The sequence below is a fragment of the Microtus ochrogaster genome, unplaced genomic scaffold, assembly GCF_000317375.1.
Source record: "Microtus ochrogaster isolate Prairie Vole_2 unplaced genomic scaffold, MicOch1.0 UNK2, whole genome shotgun sequence".
Lineage (NCBI taxonomy): Eukaryota > Metazoa > Chordata > Mammalia > Rodentia > Cricetidae > Microtus > Microtus ochrogaster.
This window is the reverse complement of record NW_004949100.1, coordinates 17,230,825-17,247,734: the sequence shown is the minus strand read 5'-3', so window position 1 is coordinate 17,247,734 and position 16,910 is coordinate 17,230,825. Positions and strand designations below refer to the sequence as shown.

The 16,910-nt window shown below is 38.3% G+C and overlaps 1 protein-coding gene and 1 pseudogene across 2 annotated transcripts in view; one reads left to right on the top strand and one right to left on the bottom strand.

Annotated features, from left to right (window-relative positions):
- Adarb2 (adenosine deaminase, RNA specific B2 (inactive)) overlaps positions 1–16,910 on the bottom strand; it is a 560,555-nt gene that overhangs the window by 532,523 nt on the left and 11,122 nt on the right. The gene's annotated exons all lie outside the window — the stretch shown is intronic.
- On the top strand, positions 13,277–14,144 carry LOC102001028 (annotated as a pseudogene).

Sequence of the window (16,910 nt, the reverse complement as noted above, 5' to 3'; positions counted from 1 at the left end):
GCGCGCGCATGCCTGTGTGCATATGTGTGCACATGTCCGTGTAGATCAAGGGTGGTGTCTTCCTACCTAACTTGTGTTGGCACAGGGTCTTTCACTTGATGTGCAGCTTGCCCAGTAGGCTAGGCTAACTGACCAATGCACTCTGGGAATCTGCATGTCTCCTCCTTCGCAGCACTGGGAATAAAGGCACAGATCACCATACCCAGAGTTTCACATGGGTGCTAAACTCAGGTTTTCACAATTGCATGGCAAATATACTAGGGACTGAACCATCATCTTAGTTCCACCCACTTTTATAAAGTAGGAAACTAAGTGCTAAGACACCAGCTGGTTTTTTTTTTTAACTTTTGTTTGTGAGATGATGGAGGAAGGTCATTGGTTGATTAAATAAAGAAGCTGCTTGCCCTCATAGGTTAGAACGTAGGTGGGAGGAGTGAACGGAGCAGAATGCTGGGAGAAAGAGGAAGTGAGCTCAGAGACTCGACAGCTCTCCTCTCAGGGGCAGACGCCTCAGAGAGACACGATGCTCCACTCTTGCAGGCAGAGGCGAGAGCTCTGCTCTCTGAGGCACATGCGATGAAACTCCGACCCAGGATGGACATAGGCTAGAATCTTCCCGGTAAGTGCACCTTGGGGTGCTACACACAGATGATTAGAAATGGGCTAAATTAATATGTGAGAATTAGCCTAGAAGAGAATGGGTCAAGCAGTGTTTAAAAGAATACAGTGTCCGTGTAATTATTTCAGGTAAAGCTAGCCTTGCGGGCAGCAGGGTGCTGGGGACGCAGCCCCGCCGCTCCTATTATTACTACAGTGAGACAAGGTCTTACTCTCTAGTCCGGTTGACCTGGAATTTATAGGAATCTTCTTGCCTTGTTGCCTCACTTTCTGAGATTATAAATATGAGCCACCACTTTCAGTTAGGATATCAATTTTATCAACATTTGATTTTCTTCTCTCTCTACCTAGGATTTGTTTTGAATATCTTTTCTTTTCACTTTTTGTCAATTTTATTTGTTTTGGAAAGTCTTTGCGTTCCCTCTATTAAGAGACAGTTTGGCCCATTTCTTAGAGCAACTCTAGGGCAGAATTCACAGGCCTGTGTGTATGTGATGAGGATGACATTAACAGTTGCCCTTTGAGTTATGTGGTAGATTGACTGGATAAGGAGTAGCTCTGGACATCCAGGGAGGCAACTAAGCATCCTGAGTGACACAATTCTGACTGGGGCACATATATCCTATCTTCTCTATTGTGCCCTGAAGCTTAGTTCACAGAGCTGAATCCCTCAAGAAGCACTCTGATACCCCCATGGCTACTTCTAGATTCTGATTTAGGAAAAGATACTAGCCTCACTCAATGCAAATGCAGACTAAATTGGCTTTGAAGCTGCAACATGGTGGTACCTGGAAAATTTTCAATTATAAAATAAAATTCAAAAATTAATAAGCTTTAAAATACCACATTTCATTTTAATGACAATTAGAAAAATATGAAGCAGAGATCTCAAATTTATAAAATTCATAAAGCAGACAGTGTTAACAAAGAAAGGAAGGATGGGTGGATGTATGGAAGGAAAGAAGGGAAAGAGGGAGGATAAAGGATAAAACCAGAAAGCAATTAAAACAATGAAACCCAGGCTTACATTAACATTAATAAATCTTTGCATATGCGATAATAGCAAGCATGCTCACTTTAGACACAAATATTGATGCTGAGGTACAAAGAGCTATAATTTAGGTAAAACCGTAATCTCTTCTAGTCCCTTGACTCCAGGTCTGAATCTTTGCTGTTACTTTATGGCTGGGAAGAGCCATCTAGAACTTCTATTTTTATCTCCTGGTTGATAAGACTGCTACTCCATCCCTTTGCATGTGGATCACTGCAGTTGCGGAACACTGGAAGGACAGTGCACACTCAGTACCACACCAAGACCCCTCTTGCTCCTTTTATTGCATGCCTTTGTGCGAGTTCACAATGGAGTCCATGAGCTAATGTGGAGCTGATTCTGGGTCCCTCTTCTACTCATTGTAAAAGGGTGCAACACCCCATAGAAGAAAGGAGACAGGGAAGAAGGATTAGGAAGATGTAGAATGTGGCTTCTCTGAGTATCTGTTGGAGCAGATGTGTTGGTGGGGGTCTGACTCAATCAACTCCAGGTATATGTGATCTCAGACCTGCTTAATATGCAAGTCACCAGCTTTCATCAATAATATTCCAGTCTCTGCACTCCCAGAACAATGCTCAGCTTTTGTATTTTAACTTGTATCCAAGACTCACTTTTAGAGAAATACCAGGTTCCTGAAGCATGGGGATTGTGTTCTGTGCATTTGTGGAGATGCTAAACATTTGTTTTCAATCTGTCTCATAGCAAAGAATACATTGAAATCCATTTTGATCACATTGTAAAGTTATATTTCTCTTTTTCATAATCATATACTTTGTTCCTTGGAAAGTTCATTTTTTAAACTTTTATTGATTCTTAGTAGATTTCACATCATGCATTCCGATCCCACTCATCTCCCTATCCCCTCATATCCACCCTCTGCCCTTGCAACCCCTTCCCCAAACAAAACCAAATTTAAAAGAAAAACCAAAGCAATTTTATTAGCCTATTTTTTCATGTATCCTCAGTACATTCCAGGTATCAGAGACAAATGTAGCCTTCAGTTGCTTCCCAATTTGGGAATCTCATCTTCTTGGCTTCCTTTCATTTAATGCAACATTCATACCAACCTGTTTAAATAGAGAAAAAATTCCACAGAACCAACTGCTTTTACATGCATTTGATACATAATCTTTTTGACAAACAATTACTGAAACAAAAATCTTGTGTTGGACTTTGTCTTTAATTAGCATATGTAGTGAAATGGGGTGATGATTGATTTGACTGTCAGTATGATTGGTTAAAGAAATGCCTAGGGAATGAATGAAGCATGATTTTGGTATGTCTTTGAGGGAGGGTCAAAAGAGATTAACTGATGAGATTAAGGATGACCCCTCCATGTGGGTAGAACTGTCTCATGGTTTGGATTCTGGGACTGAATGAAGGTAGGAAGAAAAAATCAAGCCAAGTATTGGCATTTTACTTCTTCTGCTTCCTTGCTTACTGATGTGTGACTTCACTGAACTGTGAGCCAATATAATTCTTTCTCACTGAAGTCCTTTTCTTTTGGTAATGAGAAAAAGAGCTAATGAAGTTATCAAAGGATCAGTTTCTGAGTTTTTTGAAATACCATGTGATTTTCTGTCAATGTGTGATATCTTGGATGCTTCTAGTTAGAGATCATCAAAAATTAAGGTATCTGTCATTTTAAATATACAGTGAACATGATCCACTCAGTCTTCCCCATTTCTTTGATAAAAATAATTTTAAAATTTTAACCCAACACGTGACTTAAGAGGGAGTAATGCACTGAGCAACTTTATTTTTTAAGTCACTCCTCATTTGAATGAGGTAAGAGATTAATTAAAGAGCCTAAATTTCAAGCTCATGGGTTTTGCCTTTCTCAGTTTGAGGAGATCTAAACAGAATGAATAAACTCAATGATTCAACAGAGCGATTAATTCATCACTATCAAGACTCTGTAGACATAGTGTCACTTTGAATACAGGTGGTAACAAAGAGAGAAAAATAAACTAAATTATTGCAGGAGGTGAAATCATACTGAATATTTTAAGATCAGATAAAAGAAATATCCATAGTGACATAATTTAATCCAAAATGGACAGTGTCAAAACACAGACATTAAAACTAATGTATCAACTTACTTTCAAATTTACTCATGCCATTTTAATATAAAAAACACATATAATAAATAACCTGATGTCACTCCAACTCTAAATAGAATATGGAGTACAATCATCACATACACACATGTGCATATATATTCATGTGTGCACAAACCTACACACTCAGAGTTAATTTTGCAGCATAAATGAACTTCTGCTGCAAGTTTGTTGGCATTTTAGTCATAAGAACATTTGACATATGTTTGTCCTTCATACGCAAGGCTCTATCATTCGTGGATTTTACTAACTATGCACTTAAAATGTTTGTAAAATTTACATTCCTGCTGAATTTATGCAGAAAACTTCATTTTGATCCCCCAAATAATTCATTATAACAACTACATACATAGCACTTACAGTGTATTTGTTATTATAGGTAATCTACATGAGCTTCAAAGTAGACTGGAGGGTTTGCAGAGGTTCTGTGAAAATTCTGTTTCACTTTATGCAGAGAACCTGAGTATCTAACAGAGTTCTGATATTAATCCTGTGTAAATATTAAGAGATGGGTGTATGACAATTTTTACACATTGCTACTATAGATTTAGAAGCCAACAGCCTGTAGCAGCCAGATGTACAGACTGCCATGTATAAACTCAGTCTAATGTAAATATTGGTGGACTGAAGCCTGCATGTTTCACTGAACTGAGCTTTGGGTCTCAGGCCCATATAATTTTCTCTTCAGCCCACCCACAGGTATCTTTGTCCTAGTTTTCAGCTGGGAAGGTGGGGTCCCATGCTTCCATAAAAGGACCCAGGCAAGAACCTAAAGAAACCAACTCTCTCTACTTGTTCAGGGGCATGAAGAACCTTCATATTTTCATTTCTGGGGATTCGGTTTGACAATCCTGGGTTTATTAGACATAAAATGTCACTACAGAAAAATTCAAACCACAGAAAACCTACCTGTGAGTGCTTATGTAAAACAGTTTCATAAGTAAAGTTTGAACAGATGGAGAGAGCCATTTCGGTTAATGTGTATGTAATGGAGTTCATGTATTCTTCTGAGAGTGAACCTCTCTTTGTTATCTGATGGGCACACAGTCTGTATTTTAGGATGGGCTCAATGACTTTACCTCTCTTCTTCAGGGTGGCACACCAAGAGTCAGTCACAACACACTGAGTTCAAATGTCCTGGTTGACCACTCTGCATCTGGATTTGTCTCTTTAATCTACTCATCATTTGTTTGCTAACTACATCTAAAACAGGACACACACATTTACCTACATATGTTCACTGAGGGTTTCATTTTTATTTTAGCCTAATATTGCTTGCATAAAATGAGAACAAACTTAATCTAGGAAACATAATCATTAAGCTTATTGTTTATGCATCAAAGATGAAAATATACTGTATGCAAGCACCAGAGACACAAGGTAATGTGAGGGTGGGGTGGGGTGATTCATTGTAAATTTAAATGCACGTTAAACAAATTATCTATTTAAATCTGATAGACACATGGTGGTTGACTTTAGATGTCAGTTTCTTCTGAATGGATGACATGCTTTCTTTCAATTGAAAACTATTAGCTGAATTGAGTATAACAGCATTGGATTCATCTCTACTTGTCTTTTGTATGGTGTGTGTGTATGTGTGTGTGTCAGTGTGATATGTACATTTTATAGCATATTTATTTCCTTTTTTATTTATTACCTGAGTTAAAGATTTTAAACATTTAACTCTGATCTTTATTGCATGTATTACTTAAGTGAACAGCGATTAATAATTATTTTGAAACTCAATAATCATATAATGAATGATATCTGAAAAAGATGTTTGTGTATATTAATTTAGTTCAGCAATCTATAAGGTTTCCTTTAATCTATATGTCAGAAAATTGTATGACTAATGCTACCTGGGTAGAGAAAGCACAGGGAAGGTATATACAAATTGTTCATACCTGAATGTATACACAGGCATAAGGACAAACACAAGCACATACATCCACTCCACATATTTCTGGTAAGGCAATGTGGTTAATTGGTTAATATTCTTCAGAATCTTCTTTGAAAGAGAAGTATAAAACTCTCCCAACAAAGTCCCTTTTATTATGACTCTATGTGACAGCTGTTAGTAACATATTGCTTATGAGAGAGTTGATTGAAAATCAACATGTAGAAGTCATCATACAAATCTCTTAAGTGACAATTAATTCTATTGCCCAGAGATTATCCTTTCCTGAGTTTTGTATTTTCTTGGAAAATATCTTTTCATGAGTCTGTGCTTTACTGGTAGTCTCCTGCATATATATGTTCAATCACACACTGTTATAAGGAGCCTGTTTATTGGTTCCCGGCTGCCCAGCCCCAAAATAATCACATAGAAACTGTATTAATTAGTCACTGCTTGGCCTATTAGCTCTAACTTCTTAATTGCTAAGTATTATATCTTAATTTAACCCATCTCGTTAATCTATGCATCACCATGAGGTCGTGGTCTATCAGCAAAGTTTCCACCGTCTGTCTCCAGGAGCGGCTCCATGGTTTCTCTCTAACTCCACCTTCTTCCTCACAGCATTAACTTTAGTTTTCCCTACCTACCTCTATTCCCTGCAAAGGCCCAAGACAATTTTTTTATTAATCAATGGTAATCACAGCATACAGAGGAAAATCCCACATCACCTCTCCTTTCTGTTTAAATAAAAGTTTTTAACTTTAACATAGTAAAATTACATATAAAAAAACAGGTATCAAGCAAGGATTACAGTTACAATATTTATATATCCCTTATCTTTTATCATAACTAAGGAAAACTATAACTGTAAATTCTTCAATTCCATCAAAGACTCCAGAAGAATATAATATTATCTAAGTAAATAGGAAGTACATTGTAAGAAACTTCCAAAACTTTAGAATTGCCAGAGACTTCTCACTGCCTGGACATTCACCCAAAGTTCTTCTGGACTGTTGGGGCATCCATCTTCAGCCCAAAGGCCCATAACATCTGGCAGACTTCCCCATGAAGCATGAAATTTCAAAGAAAGTTCCACCTATATTGGCAGCTTTCAGTCACTTATTTTTTCTGCAGAATGTCTGTCAGACTCTTTCATGAAACAGGAACCCTGAAGGGCCATATCACTTTTAGGCAAGCTCATCAGCCATTTCTTTGTGAGTCTGCATGTCCAGTTTATCAAACAGTCTAGGCAAGAGCAGTTTCTTACCTAAATGGCTAACAAAATCCATAGGGAGCCTCTTTGATGCCCATCTTCCTCTTGAAGTAATTGGTGCTGCCAGAAGCATATGTGTCTCACTGTCATGAAAAGTCCTAACTTCTTAAACATTTTAAATGCCATATTCTGTAGTCATTGAAAGGTTTGAAGAATGCCTATTCATCTGAAATGCATCTATGTACATCTTGTAAACATAACTAACATGACTACAAGCTTGACTATTATAGATGATTATATATTAACCTATATTTCTTAATTATACATTACATTTTCAAATGAGATGAACAAACACAATACCTTACTCAGGAGCATATATATATAAACAAAATTGACCTTAAATTTGTATTAATAAACCAAGATCCATAACCAATGCAAATCTCTATAGCATAGTCCCCTTTAAATGTAAAGAAACATTTATAAACAATATTTGGGAATATGGATGTAGTTATTCTCCAAACTTCTTTCTGCTGTTTATTGGGCAAAGTAATTTTTTTTCAAGACAACCTTTCAGGGGGCTCTTGGTCTATCAAACCACATTAGCCTGGAATGAATCCACAGATTCTCATCCTCTGTGGAAACAAAGGAAGAAGCTCTTTTCCAAAGTGACATATCCTTAGATGCAAATTTTGAAGTCAAGAAACCTTTAAAACATATATGTTGGTTTAGCTTAGCAGCCCATACAATAAAATTTCTCTCTCTACTTAGCTCCTTCACATTCAAAAAAACTCAAAGAAAACACAATGATATACATAATCCAAACTCTCTGTATATTTTATAGTCTTTACATGTCTTCTTACTTTTTTACTTCTTTTAATCTGACTGTCTATACTCTGTTTCTTTAAAGACTTTGTTTTATTTTTTAAAAACCATTTACTTCTTTTTATAACTCTCTATACTCTTTTTCTTTTCTCTCCTAAGCCTACATACATTTATCCAATACTATGACCCATTTAGAGGTCTTTTATGATGGAATCTGTCTTAATGTGTATCTGTAATTCTTTACTGTCCAGGGGTGCTTCTTAAAATGCTAAGAGCTTCTTAAAAACTTAAACAGTGCCATTTCTAGAACAAATATGGCACGGCCTGCTTACCTTGCCCAGTCTAGCATGTGGAGCTGCTCCCTGCCTCCGAGAGCCATGTACAATGCCTCATCTCTAGGCACATAGCCAGTTCATGTTGTCACCAAGCAAGCCATAGCACATTCCTCACAAACCCCATTCAAATGCTCCATAGCTGGACCTCCAGAAAGAGTCAGAGTTTGTACTGGCAGCATGGCCCAGAAAGCCAGTATTTCAAAACAACAACTTTTTTTTTTCTGTTACTGCTGAATCAGGAAAACCTTTCTTAAAGGAGCCATGACTCTGCTTGCTTCTAACAAACTGATCCCACCCAAGAAAATAACGCTATCAAACCATGCTTGGCTCTGTTCTTTTGTGTCTAAAATTCCTTTCTAAGCTTTCTCAGGTTTCTCATGGATTTAGTCTACCACATTGGCACACAATAAGTCTTCTTTTGTGTAGTTGCCTGTGTGGGTGTGGATACCAGATGTTAATGTGGACTGTTTTCTTTATCACTCTCTACCGTGTGTGTGCATACACATGTGAGTGTGGGGGGGGGCGTGTGTGTGTGTGTGTGTGTGTGTGTGTGTGTGTGTCTGTGTGTTATATGTTTGTAAAGGTCTTTCATCCAACCTGCAGCTCACTGACTTACTATACTGGCTGGCCAGTGATCTGCAAGGAGCTTGCTCTCACCTGCTCAGCATGTACATAGATATCCACATCAGCTTTTTTGTGGGTTTTGGGGATCTGAACTTATGTCCTCGTGTTTATGTAGCAAACACAATTCACTTTATTTTTTCATCTAGTTTTCTGAAGAATTACTTCCAGTCTCTTGATCTCACTTCTTTTATCCATAAAATAAAAATGTTGTTTAGCTATTCATGTTTTAAATTTCTTTTTACATCAAATGGAAAAAATCATGAGACTAACTCTGTTTGTTGGAGAACAAAAGTTATCATAAGGAAACACAACTTTACTCTCTTTTCGGAATGTTGTCAATTCCCACCACTGTTAACTAGAACTGGGAGAACTTCAGAGAAGTCAGGGAGATGAGGAAACAAGACAGAACAAGATACATTTCACAATCTATGCATCACACCATTGTGTAGCCATGGATATGACAGAAGAATAAAGAAAAATGTTCTGGACATTAAATGGATCTGCTATTAATTCAATTCTACAAAGATTTCACATCCCTGAAGATATTATAGTTTATCTATGAGCAATTTTAAAGTGATGAAAACAGTACTTATGAATTTGTAGAGGTAGAGGTATTGTTTCTGTAAAGGATTCTGATAACATAATCTAGCTTTACTGTCTAGGAAATGTATCCAAAGTGACAGAAATGTAATATTCTGGCTGCTAGGGATGAAGTACTACATGAGTCGTGGTTCTCTAGACCTAGAAGAACAAAACTGATAAAAGTAATTGATTAGAGTGGCTCACAGGCTGCAGGCCAGTTAGTTTAATAGTGGATGTCAACCAATAGAAAGCCCACAAACCCAGTATTTAGTTCATGAGGCTGGATGCCACAGCTGGCCTTTGGCTGATGCTGGAACCCTGAAGAAGTATGTTCTAATGCTGGTGAGGGAATGCTTTCCAGTGAGAGCAAGGTCAGCAGACAAATCTGCAAGAACTTCCTCCTTCCACATCTCTTGTATAGGCTGCTAACATAAGGAGTGGCACAGATTAAAGGTAGATCTTCCCACCTCAAACATTCATTTTAAAGGTGGGACATCCCATTTTCAAGTTATTTAATTAAGAAAACAATCCTGTACAATAAAAAACTTCTGGAGGCATCACAATACCTGACTTCAAACCCTACTACAGAGCTACAGAACTGAAAACAGCTTGGTATTGACATGAAAGCAGACAGGAGGACCAATGGAACTAAATCAAAGACCCAGATATTAATACGTACACCTTTGAACACCCAATTTATGACAAAGAAGCAAAAAATATCAAATGGGAAAAAGAAAGCATATTTAACAAATGGTGCTAGCATAACTGAATATCAACATGTAGAAGGATGAAAATAGACCCATATCTATCACCATGCACAAAGCTCAAGTCCAAATGGATCAAAGACCTCAACATAAAGCCAGCCACACCGAACCTTATAGAAGAGAAAGTGGGAAGTACACTAAATGCATTGGCACAGGATACTGCTTCTTAAATATAACCCCAGCAGCACAGATACTGAGAGAAACAATTAATAAATGGGACCTCCTGAAACTGAAAAGCTTCTGTAAAGCAAAGGACTCGGCCAACAAGACAAAACGGCAGCCTACATGTAGAATGGAAAAAGATCTTCACTAACCCCACATCAGACAGAAGTCTGATCTCCAAAATATACAAAGAACTCAAGAAACTGGTCATCAAAAGAACAAATAATCCAATAAAAAAATGGAGTACAGACCTAAACAGAGAACTCTCAACAGAGGAATCTAAAATGGCTGAAAGACACTTAAGGAAATGTTCAACATCCTTAGTCATCAGAGAAATGCAAGTCAAAACAACTCTGAGAGTTCATCTCAAATTGTAAAAATGGCCAAGAGCAAAAACACTGATGACAACATATGCTAGGGAGGTTGTGGGGTAAAGGGATTGTGTTGCTATATTGCTGGTGGGAATGCAAGCTGGTACAACCCCTTTGGATGTCAGTGTGGCGATTTCTCAGAAAATTAGGAAACAACCAACCTCAAGATCCAGTAATATCACTTTTGGGTATGTATTCAAAGGATGCTCAATCGTGCCATAAGGACGTGTGATCAATTATGTTCATAGCAGCGTTGTTTGTCATAGCCAGAACTTGGAAACAACCTGAATGCCCTTCGACCAAAGAATGAATAAGAAAAACATGATACATTTATACAATGGAGTACTTACTACACAGCAGAAAAAAAATAACGGCATCTTGAATTTTGCAGGCAAATGGATGGAGCTAGAAAATATCATTTTGATTGAGGTAACTCAGATCCAGAAAGACAATTATCACACTCATAAGTGCTTTTTAAACATAAAGCAAAAAAAAAAAAAACCAGCCTACAAATCAGAATCCTAGAGAATTTAGACAACAAAGAGGACTCTAAGAGAGACATATATAGATCTAATCTACATGGGAAGTAGAAAAAGACAAGATGTCCTGAGTAAATTGGGAGCATGGGAACCTTGTGGGAGGGTTGAAGGGGAGGGGAGAGACAGGAAGGGGAGCAGAGAAAAATGTAGAGCTCAATAAAAAATATTATATATTAAAAGGGAAGATCACAAACAGGTCTATAAAAAAGTTTAAAAAATTAAAAAACATTAAAAAAAGATAACCCCTTTACAGGTGTACCTAGTTACTTGGGATTTAGTTAATTCTAGATAAAGTCAAGTTGACAACCACGAATACCAGTAAAAAGTAACTTAGTCTCAGAATATTTAGGAGATCTAACATGTCATGCCCAGTTTGTGACAACATTTAGAAACAAGGTGTTTGAAGAGTAAATTACTCAGCACATACATCACGCAATTATACTTCAAAGCCTACTACACATCAGAGGCAACTGTTACATGGCTGAAAGTAATCTCTAGATCTTAGAGTAGACAACATAAGTTAGGATTAAAACTATGTACACACATATGTTGCACCAAGAATCATTTGCTTTATGTTATGATTTCTATGATTATAATTACGTTTATGCCAAGATCTTGACATGCTAATTTTTTTTTAATTCCAAAAGCTGTTATCTGGTCTTTTGCATAGAATGATGCGATGTGACTACCAGTTGAAAGCCTCTTTGAATTGAAACAGCATAATATATCTTTGGCCAGTTCATGGTCATCCTCACATGTTAAGTATATGAAATCCTTGCAATGATCTTCTTTTTTTTTTTATTTTTTTCGAGACAGGGTTTCTCTGTAGTTTTTGGTGCCTGTCCTGGAACTAGCTCTTGTAGACCAGGCTGGCCTTGAACTTCTTAAGATATGTTGCCTCCAAGATGATGAGCGTGCACAGCACTAAACTTCCTCCTGTAAACTGCAACGTGATGACCTGCCGAAGGTCGTGAGACAGTAGCAGCGTGCTGTGAGGCCTCTTTTCTGTGCTTGGTCTCAGTGTGTCACTTGTTTCTACTAGTTCTTTGAAAAGCTTGGGGTCACATGAAATAATAAAAGAATTAGATAGGATACATTCCCTGTTCAAAGTATGGGACTGGGATTGGAGAGGTCACTCAATGTTTAATAGTCTTGATCTTCTTGAAGATGATCTGAGTTTTTTTTCCCAGTCCCTACATTTGGAGGTCACAATTATCTGAAACTCTGGTTCCAGGGTATTCAACACCCTCTTCTGGTCTCCACAGGCACCTGTACACATGAGGTGTATGTACATATGCTCATGCATACAATCCCCGTATACCTCCAACCTCCCCTCCCCCACATATATAAAAGTGGGGGACTCTAGCCCTTTTGGTCCACCGTGGGAGAGCAGTACTTAACCAGGAGAGTGGTAGCAGAACTTTTGATAAATCATAGTATCACCCATGAGACTGAAGACAGTCATGATGCCTGAAGTGCCATTTCCTGAACATGTGGCCTCAAGCACATGTCTTCTTCATCTCTGCGTATTTCAGCACTTTCTCTGTAAAATGAAAACAACTCACATCACTACTTTATAGTATCACCAGGAGGATTAAACCAGATAGCCTAAGCTCAGGACAATGTGTTAGACAAATATTAGATGGTTGGGCTGTTTAAGAACCAAATGGTACCTTGCTGATTGTATTGACTAATGCAATGAATCTTTGTATTAATGGTTAAATAAAACCTCAACATTTTAGAATCCAGGCTCCCTTATACTGTGTTTCTCTAAGGCAAGTTTAACAATTTTAGCATAAATGTATCTGATTCTCTCCTCTCTCTCTCTCTCTCTCTCTCTCTCTCTCTCTCTCTCTCTCTCCTTCCCCCCCTCGTGTGTGGTTCCCAACCACATTTTGTAGAAATGTCTTTGGAGGCCAGAAGTCAGCCTTAGATTCTTTAAAGCTGGAGTTAAAGGGATTGTGGGTCACCTAAGTGGATTCTGAGAACCAAAGTCAGGTCCTCTGAAATATCAGCAATCACTCTTAACTGGAGCTATCTCTCTTATACTTCTTATACTTTCATTGTGTTAGGAGTAAACTGAAAAATCTATAGTTCAGATATAAATTCATAGATTTTTGCTTATTAATTTATTACCTATGCTCGTCGTTTTCTGATTATTTTTTCTATTTCCTGTTATTATAAGTCATGGTCTGGCTCTTTCCTTTCTGCCACTGCCATGCCATCCAGACTGAGGAAGACCCAGAAACTAAGGGGCCACGTGAGCCACGGCCATGGCCACATCGGTAAACATTGCAAACATCCAGGAGGACGCAGGAACACTTGATGTGGGAGTGATTTCTTTCCAAACTGTTGCTTCTATTGGTTAATTAATAAAGAAACTGCCTAGGCCCATTTGATAGGCCAACCCTTAGGTGGGTGGAGTAAACAGAACAGAATGCTGGGAGAAGGAAGCCGAGTCAGTGAGTCACCATGATTCTCCCACCCGACACAGCCGCAGGTTAAGATCTTCCCTGGTAAGCCACCTCGTGGGCTACACAGATTATTAGAAATGGGTTAGATCAATATGTAAGAGCTAGCCAATAAGAGGCTGGAACTAATGGGCCAGGCAGTGTTTAAAAGAATACAGTTTCCGTGTAATTATTTCGGGGCATAAGCTAGCTGGGTGGTGGGACGCAGCCTGCTGCTCCTTCAGTACTACAAGTGCTGGAGGCATCATCGCATGATCAGCTTCAACCAATATCATCCAGGTTACTTTGGGAAAATTAGTATGAGGCATTACCACTTAAAGAGGAACCAGAGCTTCTGCCTGACTGTCACCCTGGATAAACTGTGGATGCTGGTCAGTGAGCAGACCCGGGTCAACGCTGCCAAGAACAAGACTGGAGTTGCTCCCATCATTGATGTCTTGAGATCAGGCTACTACAAAGTTCTGGGGAAGGGAAAGCTCCCTAAGCAGACTGTCATCGTGAAAGCCAAATTTTTCAGCAGAAGAGCTGAAGAGAAGATAAAGGGTGTTGGAAGTGCCTCTGTTCTGGTGGCTTGAAGCCACTCAGGGAGGCCAATTAAATGCTAACATTTTCAAAAAAAAAAAGTCGTGGTCTGTTTTTGCAATGAGCTAAGACTAAGACATCATTCTTTCTTGCAACATTACATTATGACAAATCACAAACTATTAGATCAGAGTCATACAGAAGACATTTTAGTGAGTGCTGTGGATCCAGAATCCAGGAGAGATAGAACCAGGATAGCTCAAAGACAGAATGGTTTTCCAGAGCAGCACCAGAAGGGAGGAATGGAAGGAAAAAAAGTACTTTCAGTATGGAAGAGAATCTCGGGGTGTTGGTGCGTGAAACTTGTAATGTTCTCAGTTACAGGTGTATTTGACACTGGTGAAAAGAACTCTGACATAAAGTATTCCTTCATAGTAGAGGGACAAGAGTCAAGTCTTCCTGAGATTGCTGAAAGAACAACCCAGCTAGAAGGTGGACAACAACCAAGTGTGAGAAATTTGCTGAAAGATACCAGATTTAATATTCCATGCTTCCATACAGAAGAGGCATTGGTGCTAATATCTGAATCATGGACAATGTATAATTTAGCCAGATAAATATATACAAATAGCAAATGACACCCAATTCTTTGTTTGATTTCAATTTAATCACTTTACACTTTTAACTTCTATGATGCTCAAGTTTAAAAAAAAATCCAAGAACAGTTGGAAATCAATAGCCAGATGTATCTACTGCAGCCAGTACCTTTGTAGCTGCAAATCACAGGTCAATAGCTTAAGAGCTACTAAAGAATTTTGTCATCTGATACTATATTTTGGGAGTGAGTTCTATATATGTCTCCTGCTTGTACAGAGAAAGAGACAATACACTATAGACAGGTAGGTGAGTGGCAGGCATAGAGGATAAAGGAGACCAAGGAGCAAGCCATTTAGTTAGAAACTGAGGGTAGATTTAGTGACTTTCATTTTTTTTGTCACAATCTATCTCATATTGACAATATTGAGTGGAACGGGAGGGAGTGCCAACACCTTTACTGATGATATAGATGAACTGTACTTAAATTGTATTAGACAGATGGGTGTGCATCCGACTTTCCATGACCTCAGGCAGAGCTATCCTGTCCTTGGTCACAAAAATTGCTAGTGTATTTTACAAGCAGGAGACAGCAATTTAAGTTACTCTCTTTGTTTCGGTGCCAGGATTTTGTGTTATACAGTGGCTAGTGCAGAAGTTCATTTTCAGCTCAAATGGTGGGCTAACAACTGGCTGGTGCCTGAACCATTTTGGAAGAAGAAAATTGAGTCACTTGTTCCAGGAAAGGGATGCAGTAGCATAGCTGTATATCTAGGAGCATCTAGGAGCAGGGACCACCCCCTTACAGAGATGACAGGTGCTCAGGCTGGAAGCAGGATAAACGAAGCAGAGAAGAGAAAACCTGGCGTGGCAGCAAAGGCACTTGTCTAAGAATGCTGGCTCCAGGAGAAAGGCTTCATGTTCTTTTAGTTTTGTTGGGTCTGATGGCTTCATTTCATTTCTTACATGGAAAATACTGATGAGCAATGAGCATGCCAATCATCAGGAGACTAATTCAGCAAACAATAGAAGTGAGCCGCCCACGTTTTCTGAAAAGGGAGTTTTGTAAAATATCTCTTCCGCGTAAATGTCAGAGAAGGCAGAAGACATCGAAATCTGATTTCTGGGATTCTGAGCAGTTTTCAAAGCTTACATTGTTTAATCTCTACTGTTTATTACATGACTGACAAATAAAAGGGTCTACCAAATGGTTGGTGGAGGGATAAACTCCAGAGTTATGTAACTCTTCTGTAGAAATAAAGGAGACAGAACGTTTTATAAATAATTCTACAGCAAATATTTATTGATAATGCACAATGCTATCACTGTGTTAATTCCAGAGAATACAAAAGAGCACACCAGGATATCTTTTTTGACGGATGACAAAGAAGAGTGTAGCAACATCCTCATTCAACCTGCACATTCCTTCACACACCTGAGATATGAAGAGTCTATTTTTTCCTAGATTACATTGTCCCCAAAGATGTATGCTGGTTGCCATTTTATAACCCTCCCTGATTTTCCCTTCCCAGAGCTGACATAGTTCACACGATCTATATATAATCTTAGTAGAAAGTCTTCTGTTTTCTGATTATTTCTTTTTTTAAAAAAAGTCCTTCTAAGACTATGTTTTAATTCAAATAGAATTACAATACTTTCCATGTTCCCTTTCCTACCTCTAGCGCCTCACCCAGATAGCCTCTCTGAGAACATTCCACCCACCACGACTTATTTCAAAATTGACATTTTTTTTCCACAGTGAGTTTCAAAAAAATTTAAAGGTTATTTTGTCTACGTGTATGCCTGTGTACCACACTTGTGAGTGTCTTTGGAAGCCAGAAAACATTGTTGGATCCCCTCAGACTTGAGTCACAGATGGCTCCAAGGGGCCATGTAGGTGCTGAGAATTGAACTCAGGTCCTGTGGATAGCAAGCAGGTAGTGCTCTTCACTGCACAGCCAACCCTGAAGCTTCTCCTAGCGAATGGACATCATTTATGTTTTGACACTATAGAAAGAGTGGCAATGTTATATCTTAATAGCTTAGTTTTATAAGGAATGTTTATTTTAAATAATAAAAGAAATACAAGCTATACTTAATTTTATAAAAGCAACTCATTCTACTTAGTGGCTTTTGTTTTAAACAAATCTGATGGAGGAGGGTCATCTTTCTGTCTGTTGTTTCATTGGTTAAGTAATAAAGAAACTGCTTGGCCTCTGATAGGG